This window comes from Parus major, chromosome 1, assembly GCF_001522545.3.
Source record: "Parus major isolate Abel chromosome 1, Parus_major1.1, whole genome shotgun sequence".
In the NCBI taxonomy this organism is placed as follows: domain Eukaryota; kingdom Metazoa; phylum Chordata; class Aves; order Passeriformes; family Paridae; genus Parus; species Parus major.
Genome location: NC_031768.1, coordinates 94,277,832 through 94,303,092, shown reverse-complemented (window position 1 = coordinate 94,303,092; position 25,261 = coordinate 94,277,832). Strand labels below are relative to the sequence as shown.

General features: G+C 38.1%; 2 protein-coding genes across 4 annotated transcripts in view; one reads left to right on the top strand and one right to left on the bottom strand.

Moving 5' to 3' along the window:
* CMSS1 (cms1 ribosomal small subunit homolog) overlaps positions 1-25,261 on the top strand; it is a 220,828-nt gene that overhangs the window by 26,661 nt on the left and 168,906 nt on the right. The gene's annotated exons all lie outside the window — the stretch shown is intronic.
* The window catches only part of FILIP1L (filamin A interacting protein 1 like), an 83,448-nt gene that overhangs the window by 24,861 nt on the left and 33,326 nt on the right, over positions 1-25,261 (bottom strand). The window contains exon 1 of one of the 3 annotated variants that reach the window (XM_015621580.1): positions 9,433-9,540. The exons of the other annotated variants lie outside the window; for them this stretch is intronic. The gene's annotated coding sequence lies outside the window, so the exon portion shown is untranslated. Of the gene's footprint in view, positions 1-9,432; positions 9,541-25,261 lie in introns of those variants that run through there. 3 annotated transcript variants of the gene reach the window in all.

Sequence of the window (25,261 nt, the reverse complement as noted above, 5' to 3'; positions counted from 1 at the left end):
TTGAGAATTACTATTAATCCAAATAGGTTCTAAGTGCACTAATTACAAAAAATAAACCAAGACAACTATTGTTTTTTATGATTTGTGCTTTTTAAACAACAGCATCATTGAAATGATTGCATTTTATATTTAATGTTACATGCTAACAAGTTAAATTGAGGGGAGAAATTGTGTGTCTTTATGAACCTGAGTTTTGTTTTAAGTGTATGCTTTAAGTTCTATTCCCGATAGAATGTTTTTGCTTGACCACAGTTACTGAGATGTTTTTAAAATCACCAAGTGTGATAAAACACTCAATATTGCAGAGATAAACAGGTCAGGGCTTGATCCTACCCCTTACCCTGTAGGCAGGTGAATGGGTTTGCATTTTCTACTCAGAGTGTCAGTATTAGGAATCGATAACATTGCAGTCCCCTGCTAGGATTCCAAGTGAAAAACTTGAAGGAGTTAACTCAGCTCCTGAAAAGTGTCCTTTGGAGCCCTCTGCCTGTCTTCACTCCCACTCCCCATGGAAAGATCAGGCACAAACAAGGGAGTGCAGCTTGCCCAAGCTGTGGATAGTTCTGGTGAGGCTGCTACTAGATTGATGATCCCAGCCATGTGTGTTTGGTTTGTGGAAGGCAAATACTACTTTGCAGTCACTGCTTTGCTGTGTTTACTATTGATGCAAGAGTAATATTTGGAGGTGTTTTTGTCTTTGCTATTTACTCTGCATCCTTCAGTTGATTGAGGGGTTTGCAGGAGTTCTGTGTCTGTGAACGAGTCAGTTGCTTCAGCTCGGTGTAAGTTTGTAACCCTTAAGTCATAATTTACACTTAAATTTAATGATACTGTTTTATAATAAGAGAACAGTCTGAATTTTCCTTAAGCAATTTATACAGATAAATCCTGTGAAGTTTTTTTTTTATATACTGTATGCAACACCATACATCATAGTGTAAAAGAGGTGGACCTCTTTTATAGAATGTTTTTAAGGGGGCTCAGGTGGGAAAATAGGTGCTGTTCTGGTATATGATGCCCTTGAGGCAGTGCTGGTGCTGCTGTCTTGACCAGAATTGGGCATAATTGTGCAAGGATCTAAATTATACAAACTTTTTAAACTTCAATTAGTTAATATTTTTGGTATGACAGAAAATGGCACTCCGCCACTTCATGTTACTCAGAGGAGACCGGTTAGTTGTAAATGTCATTTTCCCATAACATTTACAGGAACTGGATGTTCTCTAAAACAATTTTAACAAACATTTTATATAAAAATAAATGTCTGGGGCTATATTTTAATCCATGGGCAGAGTAGGCACTGTGCCTATCTCTTATGCTAACCATGGCCTTCTATTACCAGTCATCAGCAGTAATAAAATTTAGAACTTTCCATGCTGCCATGATCACTTATTCTTTTGAACTGAAGGCATCCTACTCATGCTGCCAGCCCTGGATAAGCTGTTCAGTGGCCACTTGCTTCTAGACAGATGGAACTTGTCTGCAAACTTTATTATGAACTCTTCATGCTCAGTGTACAAGCATTTATGCTGAAATTGTGATTTAAATGACATAGATTAAACATGGTAAATTAAATAAAGATACTTCAGTGCTGAATGGCAGTGTTAGGGAAGACTGAGAGTTTGCCATTATTTGGAGGAATGAAGCCGGTTGTAAACAATTAGACAAGCATTCCTCAGAAATTATATAGGTGGTGTCAGTGCTTTGCAGGAGGATTCAAATTCCATTACTTCTTGAGGGTTCTGTTCTGTTTATACCCATAGATCTTTTTTATATACATACATCTTCAGACAGAAGTAAGCCACTTTTCTGGTGTGCTTATTTCCTGAAGAAGCTCTGTGTGTGTTTAATAAACTCTGAGTGTTTGAAACTGGGCTTGGGTGGCACCCCATTTCTTCTGTTTTGTCAGAAAACTCAAATCTTAATTGTTACTGCAAATTTAGCATGAGGTATTTAAATTTTCCTTGATGCTAAGTTGCATGAAGCAGTGCAGTTGAGGCTTTTGTCAGGTTTGCTAATACCATTGCAACTTTTTCTGATAGCCAAGACTTTAATAATGTTAACAGCAATAGTGTTAATATCAAACAGAAGTTTCATTTTGAAGCAAATATGCATCTTTTCCCATAGACCTGATAATGTGAGGATGTCCATTTTATCTAAGAGAGGCTTGGCTAGAACTTCATGTTGGAGGCACAGGTGAGAGAGATGGTAGCAATGCATTGTGGCAGGGTTAAGTAGCTAAACTTCAAAGCTACAAGTTTTCTTCAGTTTTAGCTGAAGAATCCTGCTAGTTTCCTGGTTTGCAGTCTGTGACCTTCAGAAATTGTATTGGAACTTTTTCTTATGCATTACAAATTGCTTCAGGGTACAGTTCTAGGCACTGAACCTCTGTAGCTTTGGTGACTTAGTGACATGGCAGATAATTAATTTTCTTGCTATCTATTGCTAAATGTTTGGAAGTTGTATTTTCTCTTCTCCCAGTAGGTCTCTGGCCACATAGACTTGGGAGTACTTGGTGAATTATCTAAAGGTAGTGTCAATACAGGTTTTGTCATGTTAATCCTGAGCAAAGGTGCTCTGGTTCAGCATTAAATTTACATGGTTTCTCCAAACTAATCTTCAAAGAGGACTAACACATTGTTTTAGGCTACAGGACAGGAACCTACATTGGAGACCTAAAGATGATAGTTTCAGATTTTTTTTTAATTGTTATAGTTCTAACCAAGGTTTACTTCACAGATTTAATTCACAGTACAGTAGCAAATGATACTTTAAGAAACTTCTTCACCTGTGATGAATGCTTTAACTGAAGAACATTTTTTACTCTCAGGTCTGTTGATTATGATGTGTTGAAGATTTTTCCATTTTTTTGCAGCCTTGGTTATTCACTTTGTTAAAGATCAAATATTCTGCTTTAGAATAAAAGAGATTGGATCCTTTGGTTGTATGTTCACTCAGAGTGCCAATATCACTGTTTAGGGTGATTGTGGTGTTTTGGACTTTTTAGCTACTTGCATGTGTGTTCAGCAGCTGGAGTAACTTCCTTGCTTTGTAAAATAAAAGCGTCTCTATTTCCTAGGGGGAAAAAATCCTAAACTGTTGGGATGAAAAAAAAGTGGATTTAACTAGTTCTAGCATTTCTGTGATCAATGATTTCGTAAACTCTTAAAACTGGTCTGGGCAGTCTTCCTAAAGCCAAGAGAGATACTTACTTTTTCCATCTTTAATTGTTTTCCAGTGTTTTTTGCTTTTTGAAAACTGTCATAGGAAAATGCTTTTTTAGGAGAGAGCAGGGTCACGTGCATATATGCTTCCCTTGTGGCTTCATGTGAAGGCCTTGTGTTCCTTGCTCTTTAAGGAACTGTGAATTCAGTTGAACATTCTGTGCCTTGTTAGTGTACCCCAAACTGATTTATAACTCAGTATCGTTATGTGACATCTGGCTACATGCCCTACTTGATCTCTTTCCTTGCCTCTTGGCTGATGGTCTGTGGTATTCAGGTTATAGTTTCTTGTTTCAGATGTCACTGAAAATGAAGGAGCTGTAGCATGCTTTCATGTACAGTATGTTTCTGATGTAATACATTTTAGCTTTTATCATTAATTTATAATGTGGTTTCAAATGCTGAAAATAAGAGTTCTCTCTAGACAGAACTTGCAAATTATTTAATTAAGTGCTTTAATCTGGATATATGAGAGGGTTATTTACAAGCTATAAAATGTTGCCAATGTCAATTTCTGACTACTGCCACCCAGTTAATCCTGACTGAAATAGGGAAATTTTGCTATTTACAGAGAGGAAATAATCCTATAGAACTCTAGGTGGTGGGTGGGAACGAAGCAGGGGCAAGAAGACCCTTTCCAAAGTGGCTGCTCCTTTGTATACCAGGCTACATCTTCTTCCCTCCTCCTCTGTATGGGTTAGCAACCTACGCAAGCTTGACTATTCCTGTCAGCTGTTGTCTGCTGCTTTGCCAAAAGGGAACCAATGTGTGAATCTCCCAGCACATCTCCAATATTGGTGTCCAAAAGCATTCTCCACCGGTTGGTGTCGTCCCCGCAGCACCCTCGCAGGCAGCTATTTGTCATCTGGAATTGGCCTGTAGTGAAGCTCTACTTGCTGACATCGCTGCAGAGGCTTTCATCCCCCTGCTCTGCCTACTCATATGCACATAAATGAACATGCTCATTTATATATTAGTTATGTTTTTAGAAACACTGATTTTAGAGGTTTTAGGGCTGCCAAGGTTCCTGGTGGCCTTTTCATTGAAGACAATTCAGTATTTAGTTTGGGAATTTAGTTTTTGGCTGCTAATTAAAAAACTTTTCTCTTTACATGAAACAGTATATAGCATTTTGCAACTTAAGAGAAAAATGCTTCAGATTTAAGCATTAACACTAGAGCATTGCATTTTTTTCCCACACCTTCCTACATCCATGTTAGTGTGTTCAGTACTGGATTTCAGATACTTAGATTGGGGATTGTCTGCCCCAAATGTGGCATTGTTACACCCTCAGGGTCAAGTGAGCAATACAAATGACTTTCTTTTTTTTTGCTGTGGATATTTTTTTGGTAACAGAATGGCTCTTCTGAGGTGTAGAATGTACTTGACCAGGGGGTAGGTAGCATTTTGAAGTTGAAAACAAAAACAACTATGGCATTTATTAGGCTTCTTTTGAGAAACCTCTTTTTGGCTAAGTATAATAGAATCATGTTGGGAATGTGATGAGTGATGTTAGTTTCAGGTAGGCCAAACTTGCATGTGATAAAATTTCTCAATTTTCTTCATAATTAGGCTTAATGACTGAAAGCTGCACCTAAAAAAAGATTAAATCCATTGAAAGCTGACAGAATTCAGTCAGCTTAAACTTAACTCTTAGGTAGTTTTGTCCATGGGCTAAAATTGAACGTGTAATTAACATGTGAGCTTTATGAGTGCATTACTTTCTATTTTTAAGCAGCCAGTTTTATGTGGCTTTTTTATGGCAGTAGCATCATGCTGCTTCATTTCAGTTTTTAAAAATTTTCTTCATTCTTTTACTCTGTCATTGTGATAGTTGCTATGCAAACACTAGATAAGCTTTGTGTTTCTCATAAAAAAAGACAAAGTTTTAAATCAGCTGTCTGCAGTGAATTTGAAAGAAAATGCTTTGAATATTAGGTTTAAGGCAGATTTTAAGAGCTCTATCCATCCTTAAAGTGCAGCTGTGTTCCTTCCCAGGCCTTTGGAAATCTATGAAGGATAATGAAGTCTGATGTATTGTTTCACACCCCTGACATGTATGCTAGATGAGTGTTTTTCTTGTCAAGAGTGGATTTTTTCCTATCCATGTTTTCAGTCATGTTTACTAGAGCTTTGTGTACCCTACCTGGCATACACCTGTAAAGCTTTGGGAAGTTTGGACATGAGCAACTAGGTGGTTTTGGGCTCTGGTTTCTCAGCTTCTTTGTGCATGCAGCATGAAGCAGAATGGCTCAAGTTCTGCTGCTTTACCTCAGCAGCCACTCTCTGGTGTCACCTGCCCAGCCTGAGGCTGAAGTCAAGCAGCTGTGTTACCTCACCGTCATGTGCACCATGAGCTGCAGCAGGTGTCACTTCTGCAACAGGCAAAAAGGACATGCATTTATCAGCTTGAATGACAAAGGTTATAGTTTTGAGTTGTGTGGAAATGTTGCACAGCAAGGTTGGGTTGAACTTTCACCCCCAGTGTTTCCATATTGCTATTAATGGAGAGTTCTACGATGATGCTGCTGGGTGTTCAGCCAGCATTCACTGTTTGCATGAGCATTCACCTCTTCACAGTCACATCAGCCCTGGAGAGGAACAATTGCTTTGGGAGGTGTTTTTCATACTGTTTTTAACTGGTGGCTACAGACTGCCTCAGCAAATCTTCAAATACATTCTGCCAGAAATTGTGAACACTGGAGAAGTGAGCTGTAAGTGCCTGAGAGTGCTCCACTGGTGCATCAGTGTGAGTGCAGCTACTGAACTTCAGGAACATCATGGTGCACTGGATATGCAATCAAAGGGATTTTTGTCTTGCTGACAGAAAACACAGCCGACCTCAAAATCAGCATAATGTACTGAGAGGTGTTAAGAGTCAAAGTGTCCATTACTTCACTTGAATCACAAGACTGGGCACTATATTTAGAATTTTTCAGCAGTGATTTTTACCTTCTTGGAGCTGAGTAATACAGTTTAGTGAGTGGTTGAACTAACCAAGCTTTCAACTGCATCAAGAAGCTCAACCTAAACCCTAAGGGTGCCATGGCAGAATCTATTCAGCATGAAAGAAAAACCCTAAGCAATTAAAAATTATTGCTGAGACAATTTCTAAGTTCAAATCAACTTGGTGACAAGATAAAGCGGTATGAGGGAAGGTATTAATGAGAGAGAACTACAGTTTTATACAATGATTTTTAAAGATATGTCTTCCTACATTGTAAACTCTTTAGGATTCTTTGACTTAGGTATTTTAATTTCTTTTTTAATGAACTTGATTCAGGTAGTACCACACCCAGGATTTAAGAACAGCTGCTTATAGGAAAGGTCCAGAGGAGCTGTAGTTGCTCAGCTGCCCATGCCAAACTATGTGTGGTAAAGAATTTCTCCAGAAGAAAAGCAGCAGTCTTTTAAGATCTGCCACAGAGGAGAAACTCACTGGGAGTAAAACCAGGCTTTTTTTTTTTTTAAATCCCATGACAAGTGCAAAATTGGTAATTCATCATAGTATTAGGTAAATAGTATGAAAATTCTGTTGCTCAGCACAAATGAAGAAATAATTTGATTTTACTGATCCTGATGGAGAATTGAACTGTCCCTTGTCTTGTGGATCAAATCTCTAATAATTCTGCTGTCAGCAGATGTTTGTCAGTGGAGGAAAGGGAAGTGACGGGAAAGGAACAAAGGGTCAATGCAGTTTGATAGGAAGTTGACTTTCATTTCTGGAGGATATATTTGTTCTTAAAATGTTTTTACATTGGATGTTGTGAAAAATTACTATAAAAAGAAATTTAGATGAAGAAATAAGACTGAGTTACGTGATGATTCTTTTCTTTCACTGTCTTCTTTTACTTTTAATTATCAGAAGCTAGCATTTTAATCACTTAAAATTAGGAATACCAATCAATTAATACCCAAAATATGTTAAGAAATCTGATATAATAAAGGAGTGTAGTACAGAGGCGGTGGTAAGGGAAAACAGCAGAGAGACAGTTTAATCATTATACCTCCGTCTAATTATTTTGGAGTTTTACCAGTATAAATGAGAGCAAAATTGGTCCTGTAAGTATTAAGTGAAGAATGCTTTTCCTTTTAATCTGAGGAAGACAGACTATGGGAAGTAGAGTTCTGGCTTTTGATAGCTGTTATGATTTGTTTTAGGCTAGAGGTTCCGAGTACAGATGATACTTTGGATACTCCTGAAGCAGTAATTAGTAATAGAAGTCACCCTTGGTCGGATGTGGAGCGGCTGAAATTGTCTCTTACCTATGGGGAGACTTTTTTCTTCTTCTACTTAGTGCTTTTATCAAATTTATTGGACACATAGCATTCCTGTTAATTTTTTTTCTTTGCCATACTGAAGTTTTTTGACTTCTTCAGCTTATCCTTCCTACTCAGACAGACATTTTGAAGACTGTCATTTAACTTTGGTTCCTAACACATCTCTTCATAACGTAGCTAAGTTTTCTACTTTATAACTTGCCACTGGATATTTAGAAAATTAAGTAATGATTTTAAAACTGCGAGGACTCTGCAGATATGACAATGGTGAGCAGAAGATTTTTAAGGGACTCAGGATACTGATATGGGGTATTGTTTTTGTACTGTGAAATTACATTTGTTCTGGTTGCTATGATGCTTTTCATTCTATATAGACACAATATAGTGTCCTCTTCCCTGATTCTCTCAATGGAGATATAAACTTTGCTTGTTACAAAAAAGAATATGCTGGAAACATGGATGTGTCTTTTATCTAATTGCCAGGTCAATAATACACAAATACCTGAATTGTCTTTGAAATGCAATGTCTCTTTATATTTACATTTTTAGAAGCATGTTGAAAAGAACTGCTTCATATTTACTCCATGTTTAAAGCAAAAAAAAAAAAGTTATGAGAAAGTTCACACAAGATATTTTGGCTCAGCCTCTAAATCCGTGTATGCATGATACTATAACAATGCATATGTTAGTTACAGCTTTGATTTTTCCTTGAACAAGGATTTTGTAGGATTTAAAACATCAAATAAAGGGAAAAAGAACTCTTACTTCTCTCCTAAAATTGCATTTATTTTTGTATTAAGGAAAAGGAGAACATACCACAAAAACATGTTTTACCTGTAAGAAGAGTTCGAAATTAAAGGTCTTAAGATCTTAACTTTTCTAACATTTTAAATGACACATAGGACTCTGAAGAGCAGTGCTCCCTGGTTCCAATTTGCAAGTAGGACAGTACAATTGACTTAATTGCAGCTGATCTTATGAACAGAGATTTGCCAGGGTTTGGCCCTTAATTAACGGAGAGGACAGTAATTTTCCCCCTACGCAGGTAGGAATTATAAGCACATGGAAGTCTAATCTTTCAAGGTGCTCTGTGCCTCGTCAGAGCTGGTTTTAATTCCCTGTTTTCTGGAGTTAATAGCTGCGGTACTGTCGAGCATCTTGCAGAATAAGCCTTGAAGAGAGTAGTGTGCTTTCTGATCCTGACACTCATCGTGTGTTTGACCACGATTAAAAGTTTTTTTTCATCAAAATTTGACAGTTCTGCCCTCTTGTGATTTGACACTTGCACGCAAGACACAGAAGAGGGAAGCAGCGTGTATGAGTTGAAAAGTTTGTTGGTAATTGAACTAGTTGCAATTCTTTCAGACATAGCACAATCTTATTGCAAAGTAATGTTTGTGGCAATTTATACATTACTCTGAAAACTACAGGAGAAGTTGTCCAGAAGTACAGTAAATGCTTAGAGACATGCGTGTGTACATGTCTACTAATATTTAGCATATGCATGTAAATGCAGCAGGAAGAGAGGCAGTAGCTCTACCTAATATAATACAATACCGCTGGACTCCTTCCACAGCTTTAAATGCAGTCATGATTTTATCCGACCATTTGGAAAGTGTGTGTAATTCATAACTCTTTCCTTCTTTAACGTTACGTTAATTCCTCATCTGTTGCCTCTGCAGGAATTGTTTTAAAGACAGTTTTTAACGCTTGAAATAGTCACCCTATATATGATCCACCAGACATCTTCTAGATCTCCTGGTGCTCTTTAGGGGTATTTCATTGTTTTTCGGTCCTCACCCCTCTTTTTTTTTTGTTTTTTTTGTAAGTGACTTTTTTTTTTAAAAAAAAAAAAGTATCTCAACAGGAAAAAGCCAGAAGCGCCAGTGCTTTCCAGAAGAAGCTTGCTTCCCACCCTCTCCCTTACCTTGCGCTGGCGGGCTATAGCAGTCCCGGGTGAGGCGGTGCTGCGGGGCGCTGCGCGGTGCCATCGGGGCTGCTGCGAGCATTCCAGCGCTCCCGCGGAACAATGAGGGATGGGCGCGCGGGCGGCCCGAGCCTATGCACCATTACGTCAGCGCCTTGCCATATAAGGCGCGGTGCAGCCCCGCGCGCTGCCCGCTGCTCGCCGGTGCGGTCGCTGCCCGGGCGGCTCGGCTCGGTTCGGCTCGGTTCGGCTCCCTCTGGGCAGCCCCGGCTCCCTCTGGGCAACCCTGGCTCCCTTTGGGCTGCTCGGCTCCCTCAGGGCAGCCCCGGCTCCCTCTGGGCAACCCCGGTTCCCTTTGGGCTGCTCGGCTCCCTCTGGGCAGCCCCGGCTCTCTTTGGGCTGCTCGGCTCCCTCTGGGCAACCCTGGCTCTCTTTGGGCAGCCCCGGCTCCCCCTGGGCAGCCCCGGCTCTCTTTGGGCTGCTCGGCTCCCTTTGGGCAGCCCCGGCTCCCTCTGGGCAGCTCGGCTCTCTTTGGTTAACCCGGCTCCCTCTGGGCAGCCCCGGCTCTCTTTGGTTAACCCGGCTCCCTCTGGACAGCCCCGGCTCTCTTTGGTTAACCCGGCTCCCTCTGGGCAGCTCGGCTCTCTTTGGTTAACCCGGCTCCCCCTCAGCTCGGCCCTGGGCAGCTCAGCCTGCCCTTGGCAGCTCGGGCCCGGGTGCTGGCTCCGGCTGAGCAAAGCACTGTGTGAAACATTGAGTTTGTCCCCCAGCTCAGGGCCGAGAAGAATGCGCGGAAGGTTTGGGTTAGGGCAGTTCCTCTCTAGCGCTGATAATGAAGTCGTTAGAGGTTGTTTCTGATTAGGTACAATGTTTTCCACTTAGTCCCGCAGCCTGGAGTTTGAAAACGGAAAAACTAAATTCCAACTCATCTTGTTTAATTAGTTGTTCTAAGGGAGCTTTTTCTGGTTTTCTTTTAATTTTTTTTTTCTTTTAATTTTATTATGACAAAAAATGTGACTTTAGCTGAACTCCTCTGAGGGGGGATATGAACTTTGAGCCTTCCTTTTTTTTTCCCTTCTGTAAAGAGTTGGGGTCCTTGGAGGATAGTATTTTATTTCCTGATGATGTAACTACAAAACAATTCTCTTAAGTGATGATGGGAAGGCCAGATGAAATCTGATTTTTTTTCTCTTCAATGTTTTTTCTACAAACCCCTTTCCTTTTTCGTATGTTTGTGTTTCAGCTAACACAATTAAGCAGTCCAACCAACTATATTTAGTAAGAAGGTCTTGAATAAATGAGTAGTTTGTTTTAATATTTAAGAAAGAGGCAGAAAGCCAAAAAGTGGGATTTAGATTGAGGAACTTAAAATGTATCTCTTGTATTCCCTATCCTTTAGTGTACACCCTGAATAAATATTGATGACAGAAGGAAGAAATACTGGAAATGAGCACAAAATTTGTTATTCAAAATCCACTGAGCATTAATGGGAGTCAGTGAAATATACTTCTTTTATGTTGATGGGTAAATTAGACACTTGAAAGGCATTCTACACTATTGAAATAGTAGGTGCATCCACAATTAATTTATTTGCAGCATTTGAATTTTAGTCTTCATCTCTATAGCTTAAGCTGTTCTCTGCCTGCTTTTAGTGTATTTTGTTATATTGAGCATAATGCTAACAGTAAGGGAAGTTACTTATTTGGGGGTGTTGTCTGTAAGTATGAAGATAAATGGTGATTAAGGTGTTTGCATTTCATTAACAAGACAGAAATATACTAGCTATGTTGCATGTATTTACCCTGAGTGTAGCGTGAAAAAGGTAGTTATTCTTTAGTTGGAAAATTCCAGGCAACCCCTTGCATGGTTACTGAGTAAAGACTTCCTCAGAACTCTGCTGCTTATTTGTATGGATGACCCTGCTGTATCCTCTTAGTAAGGTTCTGAGAAAGTTCAGATTTGGGTGCCTCATCAGAAAACTTTGAAATTATTTAATACTAACCCTTCCCAAATTGTTTTGGAGATAGAACACATCTTATTTGAATATACCAATGGACAGACCAGGATAGTATTTTATTTGCTATTCCAGGAAGAGTTAATAATCAAATACAGACAAAAGCAAAATGACCTGTCCTTTAGCTGATATTGACCTATTCAGTTCCTTGGCTAATGTTTTTGGAGGCTAACAGTTTTTCTAGTTTTTCTCAAAAGCATTGCACCAATACAGATCATTTGAAATACAAACTCATCTAGGTGACCTCGGTATGGGAAATATCTTCAGCTACAAACTCAGCCTTTTTGCTGGGACTCTGTTTAATATGACAGGATAACTGCAGGTGCAAGGTAGTGTCTACAAACAGGCTGTGGCAGTACTGCTGTATCCAGTTCTGATTTGCAGGGGGAGCCAGGAAAGCTATTCAGTGGGTAGGAGTTGAATGTGAATGCATTCTTTTTTATATATGTGTGTGTATGCAAGCATAAATATATAAATCCTTAGGGGTGACAACTACTGTTTCTTGTCCTGGGTTTGCTTTTTTCCCTTCCATTATTTTTGAAATTGTTTTGTTTTTCTGCAACTTTCCCTTCACCTGCACACACCCTGTTTCTGTAGTGTGTATGAAAGCTGCCTGCATTTTTGTTCTCCCACATGAAACAGTTACTTTTGACCATAAGCAGCTTTGAAGAAGAGCACTTCTCAAAAGCTAACAATCAAAAATTCATCCTCACAGTTTAGTTCTCTTCTGGAGTTGCAAGGAACACAGCTCAAATAGTGCTGGTGATAAGTTTATTGGTAGTCTGGGAATAGGGAATGCAAGTCCTTCTGTTTATAAGTCTGTGTTTACATCTGGGGATGGCCAAAATACAAACTCACTGTTTCTTAATTAATTCCTCTCCGCAATACAAAAGCACACATCTGTGACCTTCTGCAAATCAACTTTATCAAAGAGCATCAGCTGAGTGTAATGACCTGACTTCCTTCTCTTACATTGTTATGACTTCAAGGACATTGTACAGTACTACCCAAGCCCTGTTAAGGGCTTGGATATATTATAAAAAATTCCAAGTTCTGGACTACTATAACATGAAAAGCTTATTTTTATCTGAGGCAATGAATTGAGTTGCAAAGAAGCCTTCCTTTACTGCATTTTTACAGTTTCTTTCAGTATCTGTAGGTGGAATCCTGGCACTGCTGAGCTACACAGAAGAGAAGAAAAAAGAAGAAAAAAACCCCTTTGGGCAGGCAGCTATGCCTGTCTTACTCTCTGTTGGTCCCTGAAAATGAATTCTGTTTCCTTAGTTACTACACATAGTTTTGCACAGAATTGGTGCATTTGCAAGTATTGTGACAGCAGAAGGAATTGTTGATTTGTAGAAGCTGGAGACCAGAAGAAAATATTATTAAATCATTGGGCATCTCCTGTCAATGCAGGGCTCTCTGCAGCTGCTTGCAGTGACTTTTTTCTAGTCTGTGCTTATCATTTTGTGTTATTTGTGCCCACATGCTTTCAGGATTTTACTGAAAAAAGCATTTTTCAGGATTTAGAAAAATAGACCCTGGGAAGATGGAAGATTATGTGAGGCAAGGAGAAGATAGGACAAATAAGCTAAAAGACTTCGAGGCAGTTGTTTAGACTTTATCTTAAACTATCTGAATTCCTCCCATTACTTCCATCGTTTAACTGCTTCTCTTTCCATTGTCTTCCCATGGCGTTTCATAGCATCTGTTCCAGTATCCTTAAACCATAACCTATTGCAGCATTTGACCCCTTCTTTTGGCCATTTTATATCAAAGATAAATAAAGGAAATTAGAACTTGGGCCTCAGTTCAACAAAGCACTTAAAACATAGCCCTGTGTATTTTTGTTGAAAAAGGAAAGGATTTCATCAGAAGTCTGATTTTAATGATATATTGAAATGCTTGGCTGTATCAGGCACTTGGTCACATTTACTTTGTATAGATATTGTTGAAGCTTGGGCTTTTGAAATTCTCCCTGGGGTCTAAATCCTTAGGTTACTTTCACATTCCAAAAATAAATGTCTACTGAAGTACAAACACTGTCAAAGATTTTATTAGTATTTTACATTACTTAAAACTCTTCTTTTTTTTGGAGGTGGTCTGCTTAAGTTTTGCATGTGATACCTGGAGAACTGAAACGTAAGCAGAATTGACAAGTTGAATTTTATTGCCTTGCATAAATGGGATCTGATATTTAATGTTTTAATGACTCATGTGACTTCAAGGATTTTTCTCCACTGTGTGCTCAGCCTTGTCTCTGAAATCTGTGGGAGTTTGGACATTATTGAAAGAGGATTCACTCTAATTATTTCTTAGATTATTATATCCTTCAAAAAATTTCTATCTTTATTATTTCTCCTAGTATTGTGTTGGATGATCTCTTAGATTTCATCTGTAAAATGTTTTAGGGTTTCATATCCTAATGTATAGATTAATTTCTGAATATTGCGAAGTATGGAGATTGTTATGGCTTATTTACAGTCAGAAATGTACTGAAAACTGATATGGAAGGCAAGGGGCAGAAGCAGGGGAAAGTTCTAAAGATAACATTTTTCAGATTCATGTGACTTTTACTATGGACCATGGGTAGAAAGAGATTCATATCTCCTTTACTCTGTGGTTTTAATTTTTTTTGGCAGGAGGGAGAAATATTTTTTCAAACTCTCCTATTGTTTGCAGATTCCATTATTCTCCCATTTTTTTGGCAGATACAAATAAAATTCCTAGCCAAATGTTAAGAATAATTAGATCCCTTTATGTTGGGTGCTGTATTGGGAAGTTGATGACTGCACCTCTCAACTGCTAATGGCTTCTGAGGAGAACTTTGCAAGCGTTTCATATCTGCTTGTGAGATGGTTTCATTTTGTGTATGGGACCAAGGTTATTTTTTATGAAAAAAACAATTTTTTGCATGGCAGAATTTACCATGAACAAGGATGGATAGAATTGGATTTGTATGTCTTCCTCTACTCTGTATAAACCGTATATAGCCAAGTAATCTTTTCTCCATGATAAAATTAGATAATGTTCTTTAGTTCTTGCAAGCTCTGTACAAGAGTGTATTTTAAGAAGAAGTTTGGGATTGGAGGTTTGTTTTGTTAGTGATGGGTTCTATAGTGAGATTTTTTTATCAGCCCACCCCCACCCACAAGTGTGCCTGTCTGGTTGGGCTATTTCTGGAGGCACGACAGCCATTTCAGTATTAATGCAATAGCAAAAGTGAGTTGTAGTTCTGTGAAGACTTAGGACCTTGGAAGGTGCTCAGCTTCATGTCTGTGAACGTGCTTGGAAGTAGAACATATTTTAAATGTCTGTCTTTAGTTATTAAACTGCAGAAAAAGACATAGACACTATGTATAAAAGACATAGACACTGTTTCTTCATCCATTGCCTTTGAATTCAGTCAAAGCAAGATTCTTTTTGTAGAACTTCAGGGAAGTGGTATGGCTGAAACTTTTTGAGCATCAAGTCCACATGACTCCTGTCTCTTTTTAATGGTTTAACCTAAGCTGTGGGTTCAGTCATTTTATTCAAAGGGATAAACTCCTTTTCAGAGCAGTATAATTCTTGTTTGAATAAAAACTGCACAGGTTTGTTGACTCAGTTTTTCACACTGCCATGAATTGAACATGGTGCCAGTGGAGGATGTTTCTTTCAAAGCTTTGATGAGATGAGGTGAAAAAGTAGATCAAGTTATTGCAGGATCTTTCACTTCCTCCACATCATGCACCATCTCTTTGCTTAGGCTTTTCCCTTCATGGCTGTTGTTCCTGCACTTGTTTCTGGGTGATGCTGTTCCACCAGTGGCTTGGAGAGAAAAGCCCAGCACACAGGTAGAAGGAATTCAGCACTCAGTGCATTTCTTGTGGGTTGCAGGTTTACAGGAGCCTCCTGAGGCCATTGGCTACTTTGAGAGCACTAGCCTGTCAGGCACATACTTAGGTGAATGTGGGCTTGAATGCAGTATTGGAGCTGGAAGAAGGCTTATTGGTGCCATTGATTTTATGCTAAGTGGAGCACAAAGCTGTCATGCCTTTTTTTATATTTTTTTTTGGTTAAGTAGAGATAATCCAGAATTAAAATGTATCATGAAGCCTACATGTCATTGTTATAATTCTGTTGAACAGGCTTCTCTTGCCTCCTACTGATTAACCCAGTGAAAACAGAGCTGTTAAAGAGCTTTTTTAAAAGGGAGTAAGGCTGTAGAAGGATGAGTATGGATGCTAAGGAAGGCAAAATTTGCAAGGAGAGAAAGTATTTTTTTGTTGGGTTGCCTGCATTAGCAGACAAAAATACAAACATGCTCTTGGGTGCAGAGGCCCTTCTTTGGGTCTCTAGATGCTGCATCTATGTTACAAAATTTATGTAATAAAAGACATGTTTTCTGCCTTGATAAATCCTCCCCCTTAGGATTCCTGGTAAGAAATACATTCAGAAAGGCTTTTCTTATTCTGCGTAATTTCAGTAGCTGTACGTTAGTTCCTCTTTCAAGCACGGTGCTTCAAGTTATTGGTGATTTTGGTACCTGTTCAAGGAGCATGTGTTGAAATAACACAGAGGCAAATGCATCCTATACGGGCTGTTTTAGATTGCGGATTCCTAGGGATGTAATGTAGCTCGTAAAACTTTGATCCCTTTGGGGTTCAGAATTGCTGAGCTATCTGATGGATTCATAGTTTAGAAATGTGACTTAGTTGTGCAGTTCAGTTCTCTGGTCTGGAAAAGTATTTACAGAATTTCTTGACCTCCTAGGGTGTAGTCACATGTAGCTCTTTGTGTTAGTCTTGCCCACAGCAGGTACTGTTCAAGGAGTCTCTTGGGCTTGGGGAAATGTATTTAGCAGACTCAGACACTCCACAGCTCCAGAGTCTGCAACAAAAATTTTACAAAACCCTGGAGTGAGGAAGGGAAACAACTACAAAAGGGTATTAATTTGGCTTTTTTACAGCAGCTGGCATGAGACGTATCAGCCTTAGGAACCATTACTTTCAACTCAGCAATATTGAAGTTGTGTCATTATTTGGGAACACTTTTATTGATCTCATGTCTCCGGGTGTTATGTCAACAGGATGGACTATTACTAAGAAAGTCTTTTAGGAGATGAACTAAAAGCTTGAATAGCCTACAGCTTGCTTCATGCTTGAAAACTGAACTAAGGCACAAAATAAGTGGTTTAAGGAAATTCTCTTCCTTCACCTGAAGGAAAGGAAAAATTTTCTTTGAGTCCCTAAAATCCTATGTTCTTTAAACAGTCTTCCCTGCAACCTTTCCCACTGCTTTATAGTCTTTTTTATTTTGTGGGGTTTTTTAGTTGTTGAGCACTTTATTTTTAACCTGTTTTGATCAGTTACCTATTTTTAGCTGTAAGGATGAAGCTTCTGTACCTTTTAACATTGTTTCCCCTGGGTAACTTGATTTGAAAGCATTTTGACAGAGCATAATTTCTGGCTTCTATTTGCTCTGGCCAGTGAACTCAGGAGCTTCTAATATGAAGATTAATATTAATTAGATGAAAGATGGTTGCAATCCATACAAATTGCACTTACAAAGTGTGTGGTAAGGATGGACTGTGTAGAATTGATTAAAGAGAGCAATATATTGGGTTCTTCCTTGTAGTGATACAGTTTCATGCAAGTGAAATCTGTAGTGGCATATCCTGCTGTGAATTCTCATAGTAAATTTGGTAACTGCTAATAATTTATCTTGGAAGCAAACTACTATTACTCAAGAAAAAAATAAGCTAATTTCTTAAATGGATTCAACCAAAGAACACAGACTTTTAGGTGACTCTACAGAACAAGGATTTTAAGCACTGTAAATTTGTAGATCTTTGGGTTATTTACCCCTCTGCCCCCTCTCCAATAAATACAGAACTATATGTATAGGTAAATATTTGTCCATAACTCTAGCCAGTAGCAAGGACAGAGGAGAAAAGTTGTTCTAGTTATTGTAATGCAGTACTTATGATAGTACTTATGCAGCCTTTTTGTGTTAAAATTTAAAATTATACAGAAATGTCTCGATTCCATTTATAATAAATAGAGGCCTAGAACTAAAAAGCTGCAAAAGAACAAGTATATTTTTGAATTCTTAATGTATGTTGTACTGGTTAAATCCAGATCTGGTTGTGCATGATGTCTTAGTTTGATTCAAGTTTGGGACACATGAAGTTAGTTCTTTTCTGCTTTATGCTATTTTCCTGATTTTAATTGTTTTTATTTCAGATTTCCATAGTAGATGGGCAGAGGCAATGTCACATAAAACAAATCAGTCCTTGCTTTATTCTCACATAAAACATGTCAGTCCTGGATGTTGCTGCTGAATAAAAGAGGAGCATACATGAATCCAACATTACCAAAATAGGAGGAGTTATTTTGCTAAAAGCCTAAGATGTGTCCAGAGTGACATAAGGTCATACAGAGCTTGACAAGAATAAACACTTTGAGAGCTATAAAATTGTTTTGACCTTGGAGCTTGGGAACCTGAGTGGAGCCTTAACTTTTAGCTATCTGTGTGTATGTAAATCAAAGCAAGTCATGCCCAGAAATGTTGCTAAGTATATTTTTCTCAGCAGTCAGTGTGACGGATGCTTGCAGTTCTTGGAGTGGTTGTGGTAGGCATAGGTATCCCTGGAGCAGAAATACTCATGGCTCAGGGGCTTGTGGAAACCCTTACCAGAGTTCAGAGCTTTGCTCCTGAAGGGCAGGGTCTGAGTTGGAGGGAATTCTGAAGTGCCTCCAGATCTGTTGGAAATCACTCTGAAAAGTTTATGAAGTTTTACACAAAGGAGTTCTGGGTGTGTCTGAACTTCAATGAACGATGCTTCCAATGGATTTTGACTTCTTTCAACTAGTTAATATTTAGAATGAGTGACTGAGGGCTGTTTGTGATACCTTAGCTTTAAATGATGTCCTGGTCTGTGTTCCACATGTATTGATGTCATAGAATTTGGTCAAACTGGGACTCATTACTTTTGCTTCAATATTGGGCTTTCTTGTATGTATTTTCTCTATTTCAGGTACTTAGCTAAAACAGCAAAGCTTCCCAATTTTGGTAGTGAATTTCTATAGGCTTCAGGGAATAGCATTAACGTAAGTAATACAAAAAGAAGTAGGGAATTAAGTTTGTGAATAATTTTGCAAATACAATCAATAATTTGTTTCTTTTCATAACTGCAGTATACTAGAGAGACCAAATCACCTTGTGAAATTGTTTGTTTGGGATTTTTTTTTTCTTTAATTACTGCGCCAGCTATTAACAACTATTTTTCTATTCTCTTCATGTACTATTCTGTGCCTCTCTGTGTTTTTTATGTGCATCTAGGAGCCAAAACCAATAAAAGAGGGTAATGTTGGTCAGGTGAGGTTCCAGTTTGTCGTGTTGGAAGAAGAGAATCCATTAGTGGATTATTGGAAGGTGAAGGGAGGACCATGTGACCATGTGAAGATGCCAGTGTCCAGTGGAGTGACTGGGAAGGAATGGTTAGAGGTATTTTTAGCATTTGTACTGGAATGCAGGGAGGCTCATTGATTGCACTTCTGTTCTCTGAGGGAAGTCAGTGGGAAAGGGAAGAGGTCCAGAATCAGAAAGTAATCCACACAGAATTGCAAATGTGTGCTTTTCACCTAGACATTAATCTGAGTTTAGAAAGGAAAATGCCTGGGTGTTGCATTTCTACATGGACTTAGAAATCTTGTGTTTCAAATAGGGCCAACTTGTTGCTGTCAGTTGCATGGCATTGAGGACAGAGAAAAGGGTCACATCTTTCATAATGAATGAAAAATGTTCACTTTGTTTTCTAGTAGACCTTCGGGTTTGATCTTTTTTTATCTGCCTTCATTCTTCTGACCCTGACATTGTTCTGTCTCTCTCACTATTCATAGTAATTTCTTAAGTGACAGTGATTTTGCTCAGCTGGTTATAGAACCTTATTGTTTTGTTGTGTCATTTTTCAGGTGAATATTTGGCTTCCACTAAACTTTTCTTCTCTTTTGAAAACCGCTTCTTCATTGACCTGAACTATGAAAGCTGCTATATCTTAAACCCCATCAGGTGACAGTCCTTATAAAGTGTATGTTTGTGTGCATGGTTTTATGACATTTATAGGCTATTACTGCTTCTACTTTGATGAACAGTGAATGTAGAGGGAATGTGCAACATTTGAATGCAAATACTTAACTCTTAAGCTGTGGGTGTATTGGTACAAGCTGGAATTCCACATATTTCTCCCTTAGGAGTTGCATTGATCTGTTTTTCTGGCTGCTACCTTTTAGACATATGCATTTTTTAAAGTTGCTTAAAGAAAACAATATTTTTTTCTTGTTCATAGATGCAATTTGGATGAGAATTTTATTCCATTTTTTGAGAACCTGTAAATTCAGATGAAATTGGGTTGTTCTGTGTGGTTTTTTGTATGACTAGTTTGGAAGAAAATTGTGATTCTGTTCTTGGTGTCAGAAAGTTTGTAAGTGCTACAGAGGAAGCAAACCATGAAGGAAGACACAGCTCTTGAGTGGCTGAGTGGTTCAGACTGAGAAGTGCTCGGGCTTGTGAATTCTCTGCTTCACAGTGAGCATGCTCAGATGTTTTCTTACTTCCAAAGAAACATTACATCATCTTATTTGCCAAGTCACTAGGCTATAGCTGTCTTTATATCCAACAGAGTTCTCAAGTGGGATATCAAATGCATGCATTACATAATCAGAACAAAGCCTTTATTGGCTGATTGTACCCTTAGGGTGGGATGCTGAATGGTAGTTGCATATGGTAGACATAATCTTGCAGAATTAACCATTTCCTAACCATCCTGTCAACAGCTGTGAAGTGAAATAATAGCCTGGGGATAGGATTCACTTGGGAAGGATGTAGCTAAAGAAAATAAGGTTTTTAAATTGGTTTAATGAGTTCATCATCTCTCTGTAAATGCACTTAAATGTATTGAAACAAACAAAAAGAACCGTAAGAGTTTATGAATATATTTATAGACTGATTTGCTGAATTTTCATGTGGTGTAATTCCTGTTGTTAATGAATTCAAAGGAGATGGACCCATTTCCACCAGTTTGTGGTTTTAATTTATTGGAAAACGATCCACTTAAAAATACCGGAAATAAATTTTTTTGGTTATGAAATACTAAATTTGTCTTTCTAAGCTAATTTAAACACTTTTTAGAGTTATTCACTTGTTAAGGACCATATGTGCAAAATATGTCTGGTGATTTTAATTGGTCCAGTTCATAAGTGATCTGTTTTTTAATAAGACATTTTTTTGTGAAAGGTATAATATAGAACTTATAATTCTAAAGCTACATGAAAGTGATACCAAAGTTTGGTCTTTTAATGATTGTCGTGGTATTTTTTGTGATCTCAGTCTAGTTTTAATGAACCTGGATTTCATAAACCTCATTAAATAAATTAAATGAACAGGTAACTCCTTACTCTGAGAAATGAGACCACATTAAAAAAAACCCAAAAAACCAAAACCCCCGCATTAGAAAATCTGAGCTTTATGTTATGATGATCTACATGTGATTGCCTGTGTTGTCTTAATGCAGTTTTTATATGCAGCTTCAGGGTAAAATTGCACTGAATTTTCAAATTAAAGCTGCTAGTCAGCCCTTGAGTACGTGTCCGGAAGGTGTTTTTCAGGGAAAATGCTGAGTGAACCCAAGGCTGTGGGTTTTGTTTTTCTCTTCCCTCTTGTGCCATTCCCAGACTAAATTAGACTCCAGTATGAGTAATCCATCAATATTGACTTTGCTTTTGAGGTATAGTTGTTGAATAGTGGGAACTTGTTGACAAGTTATTTTTGTTATTGTGCCTGTCCCAACATATCCTTAGAAATAAAAAATTGTATTTGGTCATTTCACAGAGTCCCACCAGTTCTTCACCACACCAGTTTCAGATGGACAGTGCTCCCATAAAAATCTTGAAACAAGATACTGATTTTGGACGTGTTGGCCTCAAAATATTCTCCTTGATTCTTCAAGGACCACTGGGACAGAAGTGTGTGTAGTACAGAAGATGCTCAAGTGAAAGGCAAGGCATGTACAGCAGAATTTAAAACTTCCTTGTATTTTTGTCCAGTCACAGCAGACAGTGTACTTCTTTATGCTTTTTGGAAATGCATACCCAGGACAGAGTGTGGATGAGCGCTCAGTAGACTTAATAAAGCTAATATGCAAATTTTTTATGAATGCAAGTTTCAGCTGTTCTCCATTGGATGAGCAATAGGTGATGTTTAGCATCCTGTCAACTGGCTTTCCTTTTACTTATTATTACTTCTGTTTAGAAAAGTGAAGAGGGGATGGTTGGGTGGGGGGGATGAGCCTGTGTGACATTTTCTCCCCGATAGTTATTCATGTAGGCATTTTTCTGTTTCAGTCTCCCAGTGATATTTATGCCAGTGGTGGAGCAGACACTGGCACAAATGATTACTAGTTAATTCAGAGAGCTAAATATACATGTGATTGATGTGTTAAGGAAAACACCACCACAAATACCTTCCAGGTTTTGGAAGGGAAGCATCAGCCTGTAGGATTTCTCTTTTTGACAGTGGAGCTTGCCACATGACCTTTCTGCTTTTTGGCTTCTCTGAATTAATCCTGAATACTACTCAGAAATGTAAGGAAAAGCACTGTTCTACATGAATTGCAGTCAGTTTCATAGGGCACCTTGGAAGTAACAAACATCAAAAACCTGGGATGAAAATTAGGTTTAAAAATCAGGTAAAAATAACCCAGTATGTGCAAAAAGAGTCACTCAATAACAAAACTGTAAATAAAAGTAAGACATGCTGGATAGTTCCCATTCTTAGCATTTCTTTAAGTAATTAAATTTTAAGTAAACCCATTTCTTTAAGTAATTAACAGTGACTTTTCAAAAATTAAGAAAATGCCAGGTTTCAGGCTGTGCATCTCTGTTGGTTTCATTACGTTCTGGAGAATTTAAGTGGAAGAAAAAAGGTTATTCTTTAGTCTCTGTTATGCAGTTTAGGAAATTTTCTGACATTGACTGCATGGTTTCCTTTTTTTCCTTTGGAAACCTCTGTCTGCATCTCCTCACATTAAAAACAAACCAACAGTCAAAAAACCCCAACCAAACAAGAGAAAAAAACAACCCAAAAGCCTGAAATCAACAAACTAAAGAAATGGAAAACAAAACCAGAAAAAGAAAAAGATCAGGTATTGTCATGTAGTGATTGTGATGCTGATAATCAGGGCAAGAGCACCGGAGAAGAAAATAATGATGTTTTATTTTACTTCAGTTTAGTTTACTAATACTTTTTATGCCATGAAACTTCTCTTGAAGCTGGCCAACATATCTACCTTTGTGCTGCTTGTCATTGGGTGACTCCTTTGGGAGACACTTGGTTATTTTAAACCTGTTTTAAAAAATATTTCTCAATGGACTAATTACTTCTGTTTAATGATACCAAAGTAACTGCTCACTTCTCTTTTAGTGGATAACAGCCATTTTTTCCCCCTCTATTAATTTTTTACTCTTTTTTCTGCCCACCTTTCTGAAGAATTATCTGCATGATTTTAGCTTTTCATGGTCTTCTCTTGATGACAAAAACAAGGGCATGCACAGTGTTACAGATGTTGTTTGAGGTGCACTACTCTGGAAGTGTGATATGTGTGCCCAAGCTGACCCTGGGAAGCAGGAGTTGCAGGGAGAGACACAGCAAACCACTGGTAAACCGAGCAGTGAGTTTACAAGAAAAGAATGCTGGATCACCCATGTTAATACTTGGATAAGCGATTCACAAAGGAATCTTCCATCTGGAAACTGAAAGGAGAATAAGTTTGTTTAAGGTGGCCTTAAAAAAAAAAAAAAAGGTAAAAAATTGCTTCTCCAGTACATGGCTGCAGCTTTATATTTTGCAGCATGAGTCATAGATGGCTTTATAGTTCTACGTCCCCTTGCATAGGAGGAATAAACTTTGGAGAAGAGGAAGTTAAGAGAAAACAGAAGTGTGAACAACTGCTAATGGTGCTCTCTCTGGCTCCATTCAGTCTGCCATTCCATCATACTTGAAGGGGGTAATTCAGAGATTCCTTTCTTGGCATATAAGTGGCAACATATGTTTGAAACAGTGAGTGGAAAATGCAGGAAAAAAAATGACAGGCATATGGCAATAGGAAGGCAAGGAAAAATTTGTTGCCCTAATGTTAGCCACATAATTGGTACACTTAACTTCTGAGGGACTGGTTTATCTAAAGACAAAAATATATGCTCCATTTATTCAGGTTTTCTATATGTGGCCTTCACCTTACAGTGCCTTCATAATTTCTCTGCTCTCTGAGAGAGTGGAAGGTGATAGGAGAAGTTCAGAGCCTCAGCCAAGGAATAGAGGGGGAAATCTGGATGCAAATACACAAAACAACCTTCATTCATATTGTCATTTTAAAAGAGTAAGAATTGAAAACCTCTTTTATTATAATATTCAGTTTTGTGCCTCTTTTTTTTTTTCCCCTACCATATTGAATTAGCTACAATGTTTATGGCTTAATGCAATATAAGATGTACTGCTTAATGAATAGAATAGCTGTCCTTGGAAACAGGCATCATCCAAAATAGTTTCCAGTGTGCAGTACATACTGAGGTAACCTGCTGACTTTAGAGAAGGGTTTCTACCCACACATACATCTGTGCACAATTGTAAGCAAAATGCAGAATCTCAAACTGTATGTGATGTGGAGAGAGAATGTGGGTAGTTCTTTCTGTTTTCTCAGTAAATTTTGTGCCCTAGGTTGAATAATTCATTTCAAGGGAGAGTGTTGTTGGGAAGGTCAAGGTCAAACCTGATCTTGTAGAGCTTCTGATGACATGTGAAATGTGTGTTTAGGAATGCTCTTTGGCCTGAAGCTCAAAACTCTACAATCAAAATAATATATTCTTGAAAATGCTTAGGAGGAAATCAGTCTGCTTTCTTTCTATTCAAAAATGATTTCTCAAAACCCTGGGAGAATGTCTCCCACCACATTTGCCTTCAGAAATGTGGCCTCTTTTCTGAAGAGTGGTGAGGCCCTTGGAGAACTGTAACTTGGCAACTGATTGGTCTTGTTATGGCCCTTATTCCATGGGGATCTTGGTCCTTGCATGGAAAAGGAAAAGTGACTAAATGACATTTTAATTTTGTTCACTCTTCTGACCTCTTCTGGCTCTGGGATTTTATGGCCTAGTGGTTTAATTTTGAGATGCTAAGTTTTATGTGAGATTATAAATACTGGTAAATTGATTGCATTATGCTAGCAATTGTAGCTTATTCTGCTACAGATGCCTTACCAATTTTATTTAAATTCAGAAAGTATGCTCTGTTAAACTTCCAAAAATAGCTGAAAAGCCAGCTCTAGCTTTTTTTTTTTTTTAAAAAAAAGCCAAAACAGTCAAAGCAAGCCTCCATAATTAGTATTGTGTTAACAAGTAATTCTGAAAACTTGAGAAATCTGAGCTAGTATCTGTACCAGAATAAATGACATCACAAATACTGTCAGCAAAATGAAGTACAACAAGTGTTTTCAAATGCAACCTATTTATGTTATTCTGGTGGTCACCCATGTTAGCAAAAAGCCATGAAAATGCATCTGAAATTCATAGACATCTTTGGAGTTAAAAAGGAAGAAAACCATTTTGAACTATGTGGAGAGAGGAACATGTGCAACAAAAATTATTAATGTACTGCTTGTTTGGGAAGAAAGAGGGGATATTTTTAAAGAAGTTTTAGGAAAATTACTAAATATTTTCTACTTGGTAGCTTCTGTGTGTCTTACTTTAGTTACATGCAAATGCATTCAATTGCCCTGTAATT